At 36.4% G+C, this 13823-nt stretch overlaps 1 protein-coding gene across 1 annotated transcript in view; it reads left to right on the top strand.

The window, feature by feature from the left end:
• LOC124598421 (Down syndrome cell adhesion molecule-like protein Dscam2) overlaps positions 1-13823 on the top strand; it is a 378789-nt gene that overhangs the window by 327885 nt on the left and 37081 nt on the right. The window lies entirely within an intron of this gene.

The raw sequence follows: 13823 nt of genomic DNA, 5'->3' as shown, positions 1-13823 counted from the left end.
AATCAGTCTGATAGTGACAAAATGCAGTGCACTATTGCATATGAATTCTAACGGTCAAATATCACAAGTCTGGGTTTTGAGCCTACAGTCTTTGAAATGTGAATTGTGGTTTATTTGTCTCATAATATACATAATCTAAATCATTTGATTCAGCTACAGGAGACATGTCAAACTGCAGTAAAATTTCACCATTAACAAGGAACAGCTGATGTTAACTAACAGAATCATAATAATAGTACAATTTTGTTATACATACATATAATAAAGTCTAACACTTAATTACTTCTTGCTCAAATTATCATTTCATCCCCTATAAACTCTTCCATTGAATAGTAGCATTTCTCCCACAGAACCTGCTGTAGCCTCATTTTTAAAATTTCTGGCTTCATATTAAATATGTTTTTGCCCATTAACTTCTTGTATATTGTCATACCCATTACTGTGGACTCAGTGCATATAATTTCAACTGGTGCATGGGTAGCATAAAATTATTTTTATCTCTTTTGTTATATGTATAGTTAAACTGATTATCTTCAAATAAGTTTTCTCTGCGTGTGTAGGAAGATTATAATTTCATAAATGTATATGGAGGAAACAGTTATGATTAGTAGTTTCCGGATTAATGGACAACAAGACTCAGTTTGCTGTGCAGTACACATGTAACAGACAATTTTCTATTGCAGTTTCAGTACTCAAACATAATAAACTTTCTGATCACTTATAGAAATAAGGAGATGTCATTGTTGTCAACATAAAAAACAACAGAAATGGAAGATACTCACAAAGATCAGCGACTAATAAATGAGAGACATGAAGACATTTCTGAAGTGACAGCTGTACACAGGCTTTTTAACACAGTGATGTTAGATCATATGAATGCTGTCAACAGACACTGGAGTTTTGGGTGGAAAGTAGTATTTATAGAATAGCATGCTGACATTTTGTGATTTTGAAAATTACATATTTGATTATAAAACTGCTGGATGCAGAGTTAATAGTGTAGATGATACATAGGTCCCATCAATGATTTGCTTTAAGCAAAAGGTAGCTGGTTAGAAAAGTATAAAAGTTCACCATAATATTTGGTTAGCACACTGTATGCCTCCATAGTGAATTTTGGTTACAGGTGCAACCAAATACCTTTTTCTGACAGAATCAAAATACTTACGAAACATTGTACAAAATGCTTTGAAGTGCAGGGAGGTTATGTAGAAAAATAATGTATGTTTCAGTTTTCTATTATTAGAATAAATATTCCTTTTCTCAAAAGTCACATTACTGTTTGACTTCCCCTCATATGTATAAAAGATCATTTTATTTTCAAAGTTCTGTATGATATCTTAGATGACTTTACTTCTAGATGTGGTGTAGGTGGAGATCCTCTCAATAGGCAAAAAATGCTATTTGCCTCATCTGCACGATTTTGTACTTATCTCTGGTACCAATAACTTGTAAATTGCATGTAATTGCCTAGAGTATTTGGTATCTGGCTATATATTCTAATTCATTTGATGTGAATTAACTTATGGTTGGTACCAGTGGACATATCATCAAATATGACAACTCACAGATGGCAGCATGGGCATTACCAGCATAAATTATTGGTGGTGGTGGAGAGGAGGGCTCCTCTATAGATAAGGTATAGATCATAAGAGGGTCTAAACAGAGACCCCATATTAAAAAAAAAGTAACTGAATACCATGATAGGCATCACAAGGACTAAAAGCACCCTGCTTGCCAACAGCACTTGGCACATCTGGATGGGCATCCGCCCAATTGTTAGCCAGTCCCAGCAGCACTTAGGTCATCTGATGGGAAGTGGTATTACCACTGTGGCAAAGCTGTTGGCATCATTATACCAAAACCAGACTTTAAGTGATGTGATGTGGCATTCGATTGTTAGCTGTCTCCCTCTTAGGCACCCATCCTATGAACTTATGATTTGTGCTTATGTATGTGTAGCAATCAGACGTATGATCACACCGGATCATTGACCAAGTCATAATATGCAAAATCAATAATTCATTGTATATCATGTTGCAGCCATGTGTTTCTTTCACCATGTTATCTAATTTCTACTTTGAAGACCAGTTAATGTCAGGAATATTTGAGACATATGAGGAGTATAAATTACCATTGTCAGAATATGAAGACTTGATGATGACAGATACATTTTAAAAGAATAAAGTGGCTGAACCTCAGATTTTAAGAACTTTTTCTCATTGTTCTTTTATTAAAAGGTGGGAGATGATGGAAATTGGAAGAAAAATGTAATAGGTAGATATAAAATGAGTAAAAACCACTTCAGCTCAGAATAAGGAAAAGGCAAGGTATAACTTCAAAACTAGGGTATTCAAGTGAAAGTTTGATATTGGGAAACTCATTTCATTTGTTCTTAATGGTAGAATACTTTGAATCTTTAGAAATACAGTGTTTCCCTCTTCTTGGCGCATGTATTGTTCTGCCGACACCAAGCTAGGGAGCACCAACTTTTCCTAAATGATTTAAAGTAAATGCTAGGAGATGCCTCATCAATTTGTGTTAATGATACTGCATTCAACTGTGACTGTGATGATCATGCAGTACTCCCCTAGAGCTTGTAACGGAACATATTAAAGACTTTACTTTACCGAAGTATGCGATACCCTCCAAATTCAACCAGTTTAACAAGTATTTATGATTACAGAAAAGTTATTGTGTATGTTAACAATGATTGCATAACATGTCTCCATAAACAGTCAACCCATTAAATTATACTGAATAACTGACCCACACAAAAGTTAATATCACTTGATCACTGATACAGCAAATGCCATCATGTAAAAACGCTAAGTTCATCTTAAATAATTAATATGAAGTACATAGTGGCCAACTTAGGTATTTTGGATCTCCTTGAATAAAAATCACCCAGTGAAACCTATTTGTTCACTAGGAGCGTTTTCACTCAGTATTCACACAATCACTCCTATTTTAGACGAAAACCAATGTAATTCTTAATAATTCATGTTATTTACTTATTTATGCAAATTAGAGAAGTCAATTGACAAACTTCTAAAAAAACGGCCTTTTTGTAACAAAGAATTATTCTGTCAAGTCAACAAATCTGTCTGTCATTTTAATAACATGTTAAATTATGCCACTCGATGCAAATTAATAACTTTTCTGCACAAATTATGATAACAGATGTACATGTGACTTATAAACTATATCTCTTTTTAGTAGTTCTTTGAGAATGTTATAAATACAAGCAGCAAGAAGGGTCGGGGGCGCAGTCGGAATGTCACTTTGGTAAAGTGTGTTTGTGTGTTATTGTTTGAGGTGGATAAACAATGCAAAGAACATGTAAAGGAAGTACTACTTTGTGTTGTGTCATGGTCTTTGGTGGACAGTGGAATTAAGATGGCCACCAGAGTAATAAATATTTGAAGTTTTTATATTTGTTGGTTTCGCTCGTTCTTTATCATCAAAAGCACATAAAAAACACGGGACCTCATGTTTTTAACCCTAGACAACCAGATTTAGAGCCAGCATCAGCATCGAGACACAGCAGCGATCCAACAAGCAGCAGCAATTACTACAATGCATTTTAATGGCGCCAACCTAACATCAAGTGCTAACAAGCTCCGTAAATGGGAGTGAAATAGTGTGATTATGGCAATTAACAATATCTACCACTAGGCAACCATTACAAGCTCTTGAACCATAGTACACCACACAAAACAGTTATTTACTCATTCTACTTAAATCAGTAGACTGGAGTTCTTGTTAACAAATTACCTTATTTTTAGTGTCAGTTACAGAACATACAATGTCTCTTGCGATGTTACCATAAAACAGGTCCATCTAGAGACTTCAGACAAGAGACTGCTTAAAACTGTACATCCAAGCTTGATAGTCTTTACTTCAGTATTTTCCATTAAGCTTCAAGCAATCTTCTGTCTGGGTTATACCTTGCGGCTGCGGTTGGTGATGAGGTCTCTCTGCACTTGCTCTGATGTCACATCATCAGGTGCTGTGCTCCAGTGTCACCTTCCAATAATACCTCAAACAGAATGTGCACAATACCAAACAGAGACAATTACTTGCAATGTGTGTTTGCAGAATAATGTCATATGACATGAATCAGTACCAGAAATAATGCTTTAACTGTACACATTTACTCAGTCATATATGTCATCAAGGCAGCAGTAATTTTAGTATGATACTCGTACATTTGTGCATATTTTAGGATTTTAAGACTCAAAATTTCTGCACCCTTTCATCTGCCGCCCTTATTAATAAGTGAACGTAACTAATTTTTGTGTTTGTAAAACTACATAAACTATCACATTCATTATAGGTTTCTTTTTTATATATGTAACATCTTAATTCCTAGATCCACAACCTACTTAAAAAGAAGTAAATCATAGAATACTCTTTCATTGTGATCTTAGCAAAAAAGTTCTCCTTTTTTTCATAATTATAACTAATGTGTAACTTTATGTTTGTCATAAGTGAATCCCCGTAACTTTTGCTGATTGAGTTAATCGAGTTTATTGCATAAAATGATAATGATATCTTCATCAAAATGTCCAGGTCAGCTATTACAGTTAGCCACTAAGGAGGGTAGTGGAAGGAGTAGTTACTGATTTAGATATCCAGAGACTTGCAAGAATCTGATAGAGACTTATTATCGTAGACTGGCAATTTGTCTGCAAGAAACTTCAAGAGTTTGTGAGGATGTTATGCACTAATAATCCTTAGATATATGTCACCTTGGTTAATGAGCATGAGTAAACTGGCTGGTACTTGTGTCCTTTTCCTCTTGGACACAGAGAATAGTAACATATGTCAGTACATCTGATATTCACTAAACAGAATAGGAATCATCTGGGGACATGTGACACTATAAAACTTACATAAACTAGACTCACTATATCCACCCTGTAGACAAATACAAACTCTCACAGATGTCGATAATCAAGCAAATGTTCCCCTAGAAATCTTATCATACAAGAGTACACAAATTTTTAATTCAGAAAGGCCATATGAATTCTGGACATCATTTTAGGGAAGGACAGTGATGCCTTAGAACATGGCTTAATGTAGGAGAGAGACTTGGTAAGGAGTTATGCTTCTTTGCATCTTATTACTGACAACTGGTCCCTTATGGAAGCACTAAAGGACACATTGGTCCCCAGATCTGAACAGTTTTCCTCCCAGGGCTGTCACTCTACACATCTCTTATAGACAAACCATAAAACACTTCCATCAGATGTAAACCCTTTTAAGGGTACCAAAATGGATTAGTTCTCTGGTCATCCTAAAATAGTGTGTTAAGGTTAACCCTAAAGTCAACACCCACATACATCATGCAATATCAATATTATTGCCGTCTCTTAGCCAAGGCAGATACACAGCGTTATTGTACCAACAAAATGAAAAGCTGGTAGAAATTGGGTAAAGTATTCACCCACTATGCATAAGTGTATATTAGTGCCTGTCCCATAGTCTCCAAAAATATCAGATATGCATTTTTCCTTTCTCTTACAGCTGCAAAAATGCCTGTTTGTTGAATTGTACTGGTGTTCCTATTCTCCACCTCCTTTTATCTCATTCTTTGGTTAACAATTCCTTAATAGTAGTTTCTACTTCCTGTTTTAATATGTTCTCCTTTGGCCAATCAATCCATGTCAGTAATGGTTCTCCTTCTAATTTACTGCCTGTTACCTTGATAGGTGACATTTTTGTAACTGAATGTGGTACTCGTTTAAAACTGCTTCAAGATCCTTGTTCATCTCAACCCACATTGGATATCTATTATACCATAACATTCTGCATTATCTACCTAGTTCCCTCTTAATTCTTTTTGTGGGATGAGCTTGTGTATGGTAACAGGATATTAAAATATGAGTATCATTTTCGCATGCTAGCAGTTCTCTGAATTTTCCGGCACTCAATTGTGCTCCATTATCAGACAGAAGTTTACTGGGCTTCCCTATATTTTTAAAATAGTGGTCCCTTAATTTAGAATCACCACACAGGTTGTAACTTCCATCATCAGATATAATGTTACTAGCTTAGACCATCATTCAACCACAAGAATGCCTGTCATCCCTCTCCACCGTCTAGCTAGTGGTCCACAGCCACTAACTCCCAGGGGCATTAGGTATTATTGGGCATAACAGTGAATGTGTTCCACTTGTTGCTGATTCTACCATCTGACATACAATATAGTGTCTAACAAGGGAACCTCCCCATCGCACCCCCCTCAGATTTAGTTATAAGTTGGCACGGTGGATAGGCCTTGAAAAACTGAACACAGATCAATCGAGTAAACAGGAAGAAGTTGTGTGGAACTATGAAAAAATAAGCAAAATATACAAACTGAGTAGTCCATGCACCAGATAGGCAACAACAAGGAGAGAGCAAGCTCAGGAGTACCGTGGCCCCGTGGTTAGCGTGAGCAGCTGCAGGACGAAAGGTCGTTGGTTCAAGCCTTCCCTCGAGTGAAAAGTTTAACTTTTTATTTTCAGTTTATGAAACAAACGCTTATATTTTCATCAATTTTTTGGGAGTGATTATCACATCCACAAGAAAACCTAAATCGGACAAGGTAGAAGAATCTTTTTGCCCATTCGCCAAGTGTACAAGTTAGGTGGGTCGACAACATATTCCTGTCATGTGACGCACATGCCGTCACCAGTGTCGTATAGAATATATGAGACGTGTTTTCCTGTGGAGGAATCAGTTGACCTATGACCTTACGATCAAATGTTTTTGGTTCCCATTGGAGAGGCACGTCCTTTCGTCTATTAATTGCACGGTTTTGCGGTGTGGTCGCAAAACACAGACACTAAACTTATTACAGTGAACAGAGATGTCAATCAACGAACGGACACATCATAACTTTGCGAAAATAAAGAAAGTAAACTTTTCATCCGAGGGAAGACTTGAACCAAGGACCTCTCATTCCGCAGCTGCTCACGCTAACCACGAGACCACGGCACTCCTGAGCTCACACTATCCTTTATGTTGCCTATCTTGCACATGGACTACTCAGTTTGTATATTTTGCTTATTTTTTCATAGTTCCACACAACTTCTTCCTGTTTTCTCAATTGATCTGTGTTCAGTTTTTCAGGGCCCATCCACTGTGCCAACTTATAACTAAATCTGAGGGGGGTGCGATGGGGAGCTTCCCTTGTAAGTAATTTTTTTTCTTGTCTCTACATATTCTTAAAGTGATAATATTTTTTGTGTGCAATGTACACTTCTTTGTTCTGAAATGTGCACATCACAGTTGTGTGTACCATTCTAATAGATGTACTGCAGATTGTGGCATGCACAGCACCCAGTTGTTCATTCTATTATTCTTATAGAATAACACACACTTTTGTATTTTCCACTTATCATCTTCTTGTGATCTTGTATTTTCAATTTTCTCAGTATGAGCCCCCAAGAATATCCTTCTCTCACCTTAGTTGCTATATTGTTTGCTAATTGTCCTATCTCCCAGTGGTTTTTACAGTGATACCCCTGTTTTACATTTTCATGTGGCCGATACTTTAAAAAATGCAAAACTGAAGAAAATGCTGAGTCGAGGAAAACTTTAAAACTCCCAAAATATGAGCAAAAAAATATGTAATTGGCATATGTGATTAAAAATTGTAATCCTCATCAGTACATTACAATCTGTACAAATGAAAAATTAAATGTACAGTGCAGTATTTATACAATAATTTGTGGTAATGAATTTCATTAGTTCTGAAAAAATCACAGATAAGTAACAGCAAGTAAAAACTCAGTAAAATATTGAAATTGATATCTGGGTACAAGGTAATCAAGATATTTTCCAACATGCTACAACCACAGATTTAAACATGAGTTTTTGAGAACTCTTTCCTTCGTCCTCACCCAGAAAAAAGCAACAATTGATGAACATGGCGAATTAAACTGAAAACTATGGATTACGGTGAAAGGCATCAGAATCTAAAGACACATACACACTGAGCTTGAAACATACTTTCAAAACATGTTTCCAGATATTTGACTGGGACACTGTTTGGAAGCATGTTTTCTTAATGCACAGAAACATCTGTCCGTATCCATGTTGGTACAGACCAAAGGAAACAGTGATTCAGGGCAGCTACGCTGTCACCACCATACAGCACTAGTGTATGTTTATATGTCGCATTGCATCATTTGTTGTGTAGAGTTGTTAGATTTTTTGTTTTTCCTTGCTGTATTAAGATTTTCTGAAAAAAATGTAGTGAAAGAGGTAGCAGACAGTTGAGTTGTTATCTGTGTACAAGGCTGAGGGTTGCTTGTGGAATGTATGAAGCAAGCAGTTCAGGAATAGCAATGAAACACAAGACCCACTGCACAACACTGCTGCTACATCTGGTGGAATACTGACAAAGACTGCATAGAAAAGAAAATAAGGTCATTTATCATAGCTTGCTTCAAAATGCAAACTGAATACTTGAGGCTCTGGAATGAATCTCACGTTACCAAAAAACTGGGACTAACAGCTTGTCTGGTACCAATTCCTTTCCTGAAATTTTTGTCTTTGTTTAAAAAAATATTGATACCATATTTGCCAGAAATTCAAAATCATTAGTTGATACCAAAGTGAAATTATGGAATCTAGAGCTGTCTTCGTTATTCAGTTCCCATATGTGGCAAGTTTTTCCCACCAGTCCATCTATAGTGTTTTCACTCACAGACAATGATGACTGTGTGCAAAGCAGCAAATTGATTTCATACAGTAACTAATCTGATGTTATCAACCATTACCAAGTACTCCACAAACTATCCCTCATCAAAATAATATCATAGTTTTAAAACCAATTATGGAATTTTTTGATAACTGCAACCTTCTTCTGTGAAATTTTGAAACACTGAGAAAAGGGTGTATGGTCTTCAGGTTAAAAGTAATGATAAACAAATAAATGAACAAAGAATGATGATGCCTTTCATTTTGTTTTTGTTAATCTTCAAGTATTAATAATGCAGCAGCATGCATTTCTGCTTCCTCACCTCTGGACATGATGTGGCAGACAATACAAAATCAATACAACAAATAGCTTTGCAGATGATGCAAATAGACTGAGAAATGCTTGCTACTAGTGTGTACAGAAACAGAGACAAGAAAAAAGTTGGGAACAGATGCAAAACACTGCAGGAAACAACGTTTCCAACTGAAAAGTGTTTTCACTGGCAATGTGGATGTGGCTTAACATGTGGGGGAGGGTGTTTTTCTTCTCTAGTCAATGGCGGCGCAGCATATTCTGGTGATACATGAGCTGTAACTTCTAGTGTACTGCTTGTTAACTTTTCTGTGTTTGTTGCATTGGGTAGCTGAACTGGAGCATTCTGCAGTATTACCAATGTGCGCTGTTTGTGTTTCGAACACATTGCTTATTCTGGTGTAAACACAGCAAATTTTGTGAAAGCACCTGTATACGGAAAAGTTTTCCTTCATATCCGAATGAATATGAAATAAAGTTAAGCCTGGTGTGATTCCAGTGTTTCTCTGTCCCAGCAATCCATTACATTTATAACTCTCCGTCTGTGTAATAAAACATGACGAAAATGTTTTTGTGAAGTTTGCAATGTATGTCGTTTAACACAAGAAAAACAATGTTCAGTATACCATGTTTTACCACAATACAGCATAAAAAATATTCTCATCCATTTTTATACATAACTCGTGTAATCTGAGGTACTGTTTCTTGATGCTGCTGTAGTTTCATTTTGATGTTACTGCATTTTCACATAGAAATCATGTAATAGTTAAAATAAGTTTCAGTGCTATCTGTTTACAATAGATTTTATTTCACACACTAGGTGTTCATTGGCGAACGTACATTGTAAAACTCACAAAGTCTGATTACATACTGTTGATACAAAATTTGGTCTAAGATTGAAATATGGCAGCGAACAAATCACCTCTATTTATATAGTTTTAAACCATTATTGTCATTCGTCCACGAGACACAGAGGGCCATAGATACGGGTTCACAGGTAGATGCCATGTTTCTTGATTTCCGCAAGGCGTTCGATACAGTTCCCCACAGTCGTTTAATGAACAAAGTAAGAGCATATGGATATCAGACTAATTGTGTGATTGGATTGAAGAGTTCCTAGATAACACAACACAGCATGTCATTCTCAATGGAGAGAAGTCATCCGAAGTAAGAGTGATTTCAGGTGTGCCGCAGGGGAGTGTCATAGGACCGTTGCTATTCACAATATACATAAATGACCTTGTGGATGACATCGGAAGTTCACTGAGGCTTTTTGCAGATGATGCAGTGGTGTATTGAGAGGTTGTAACAATCGAAAATTGTACTGAAATGCAGGAGGATTTGCAGCGAATTGACGCATGGTGCAGGGATTGGCAATTCAATCTCAATGTAGACAAGTGTAATGTGCTGTGAATACATAGAAAGAAAGATCCCTTATCATTTAGCTACAAAATAGAAGGTCAGCAACTGGAAGCAGTTAATTCCATAAATTATCTGGGAGTACGCATTAGGAGTGATTTAAAATGGAATGATCATATAAAGTTGATCGTCGGTAAAGCAGATGCCAGACTGAGATTCATTGGAAGAATCCTAAGGAAATGCAATCCAAAAACAAAGGAAGTAGGTTACAGTACACTTGTTCGCCCACTGCTTGAATACTGCTCAGCAGTGTGGGATCCGTACCAGATAAGGTTGATAGAAGAGATAGAGAAGATCCAACGGAGAGCAGCGCGCTTCGTTACAGGATCATTTGGTAATCGCAAAAGCGTTACGGAGATGATAGATAAACTCCAGCGGAAGATTCTGCAGGAGAGACGCTCAGTAGCTCGGTACGGGCTTTTGTTAAAGTTTTGAGAACATACCTTCACCGAAGAGTCAAGCAGTATATTTCTCCCTCCTACGTGTATCTCGCGAAGAGACCATGAGGATAAAATCAGAGAGATTAGAGCCCACACAGAAGCATACCGACAATCCTTCTTTCCATGAACAATACGAGACTGGAATAGAAGGGAGAACCGATAGAGGTACTCAGGGTACCCTCCGCCACACACTGTCAGGTGGCTTGCGGAGTATGGATGTAGATGTAGATGTTACATATTGAATTTTGCATATATACAAATAAAGTTTTTACATACATCTTCCCAAATTACATAGAAATTTGCATAGCATAAAAGTGAATAATTTCATACAAATACAAGAAAGAATCTGTTTCTATTAAGACTATAAATTACATGTTTTATCATTGCAACAATATATTTTGTTAATGTGCATATAGTGTTTTTCTGACTTCTTTGAAAATCGTGCTATCATTTTCAGGTGAACAGAGTGATTAGTTTTATTGAATGAAAGACCTAGATGCAGCTAATTAATTCTTGTACAAGTAAAATTTTACATTTCTATATGGTGATAATTACAGTTCTACTTACTAACACCAATTAAAACAGGATATGCTTGATTCTGACAGAAAAATCATTGTGTCTTATTTTTTTTAGGGATACAAACATTTTCTGGTTTCAAAACATAAAAATAGCTGTCTCTCTATCTCTTGGAAATATTGTAACTTTAATCATTAATTACTCCATAATTACAATAGCAAAATCATTCCTCCCATGTTCCTAAAATTTGTATTGTGTGTAAATTATGCTGGTACATTAGTTTTCAATTCAACATGTTTCCTTCATTCGATTTTCTGGTGAGGCCCAATGTAAAAATTGTCAAAAACAAAAGTTTAAATTAGTGTAAATTACTAATATTATATATACGCCCTCTTCAGGAGAGTGGAGATGAGATTGAAATAGGATATAGGGTCCCAAGATGTTGTGGTATTACATCTGCCATCACAATACATTAAACACAATTGAGGACTCCAACAAAGACGAACAAGCCATTGCACAACTGTTCACTGAACACCTCCTGTTAATCGTGGAGCCACACATAGCAGATGAAGTAGCCAATGTTGGCTGTAGTTGGTAGAGGAACAATACATTCTGCATTCTGTCGATAGGCTTCAAGCACAACTACTGTAAGTAAAATTAATACGTGGTAGTGAAGGGTGTACAGGGTATTACTATATAAACGGAACCTCAGTGGAAGCTGAGGTCACTCCATTTACTATACACCAATCACATCAGCCATATTTTGGAAGTAGCTGCCTAGTAACCTTGCTGTTTTTCACTCTGTATGTTAGAACCCACTGCATTAGTGTGACATCACCCGCTACTGGCTGCAGATGGAAAACAAACACCCGAGATATTATAAACATCCAAGATGTTGTAATCCAGCAGTTTTCACCATACTGCACAGTTTTCAGTTTAGGCTGCAAATTTGTGCTGTTTTTGAGGAGAACATAAAATGAAAAAACCTTCAAACTGCTTGTTTTGAGGTATAGTTTATGGCAGTGGTGTGTAGGGAAATGGCTCATTAACCTTGTACATCATTAGGAAAAGCAATAGTCTTTTCATTTACATACCCTGCAGTATTATTAGTGGGAAAACTCACTTTTTTCCTGGAAGGCCTATCATATAACGTTAAATTTTGAAATTTCTTTCTTGTTGTTGAAACTTTTACCTAGAAGGAGAAGAATGAGATCCTCACACTGACTTTGATTTATAGCTTTTGTGCCTGTTAACAATCCAGTGATTAAGGAATTTCAAATGTTTTATAGGCTAAGGCCTGTAAACTTATGTAGTGTGGTATGGTGGCTGTGCCGGCTGTTGGGTGATGTAACAAGTTGCCAACAAATAAGAGTTCACTAACTGGTAATGATTGTTTCCTATATTCTGGCCAAGCTTATTCTTCGAGACTCGGTGTTTGAATTTAATAGTTGATGGTCAATCTCATTGCTGACTACAGTACATCAGACATCAGTACACTCAAAAAGATGAGACCAAGTTATAAGTGGCACAAGAAAATGTGGCAGCTGGTCCCCTTCATCATGTATTGGCTTGGTTTGGAACACTTCGCATCGACTGGCTTGTTTTTCCATTGTTGCTGCAACCAAGCAGTAGTTGTGTTGTAACTGTGCAGTGACACTATATGTTGCAAGTTGTGCTGGCAATGCAATTCATGAATTGTGTAAGTATTTCCTCTCTCATGTCTCTGCAATGGCTTAAAATATTCCCTTAACTCTGCCACCACCTGCAGTGTGAACCATCTGTCTTCTGTGCAGCTTTATAACTCCTTCAGTCACATCAAATGTCAGTAGGAAAAAAGCAGACGAAGTCAAGCAAGACATTGAACAAGAGTGTAGAATTGAGGTAAACCATACTAGGAAGAAACATAAAATCAGGGAATTTTTAGCTTTGATCTTATGGGTTTTCCACAGGGGCTATGAATTTATGGTGTGGAATCACAAAAACTGTAAAATCAGAGACTATAAAATTGAAGTTTCACTGTATTATTTTATAGGAAGCAGACACTTTTATATTTCTGGCTGTTCCATACATTGGTAATCATGATAACATATTTAGTACCGGTACTGAATGTTGTTGTGACCTTTTACAATATACTCTATAGTAAACTTAAATTTCTGTAAAAATAAAACCCATAATCTTAGTCTGCTATGTAATAATCTGCTTCCTAATAAAAAGGATATTGCACTGTGGTTACTAAGTATTGTTGTCTCATTCCCAGCTAATAAATATTTAAATTTCTTAAAACACCATACTATTGCTAATGTTTCCTTCTCCTTATAGAATGATTCTTTTCTTGCTATAGTAACATTTTACTCACATAAGCTGTTGACCTATGTTCATTATTAATTTGCTGGAAAATCTGACAATCCAAACCATAATTTGACGCATCTGCTGCTAAG

Source organism: Schistocerca americana, chromosome 1, assembly GCF_021461395.2.
Source record: "Schistocerca americana isolate TAMUIC-IGC-003095 chromosome 1, iqSchAmer2.1, whole genome shotgun sequence".
NCBI classification, from domain to species: domain Eukaryota; kingdom Metazoa; phylum Arthropoda; class Insecta; order Orthoptera; family Acrididae; genus Schistocerca; species Schistocerca americana.
This window is presented reverse-complemented; position numbering and strand designations above follow the sequence as displayed.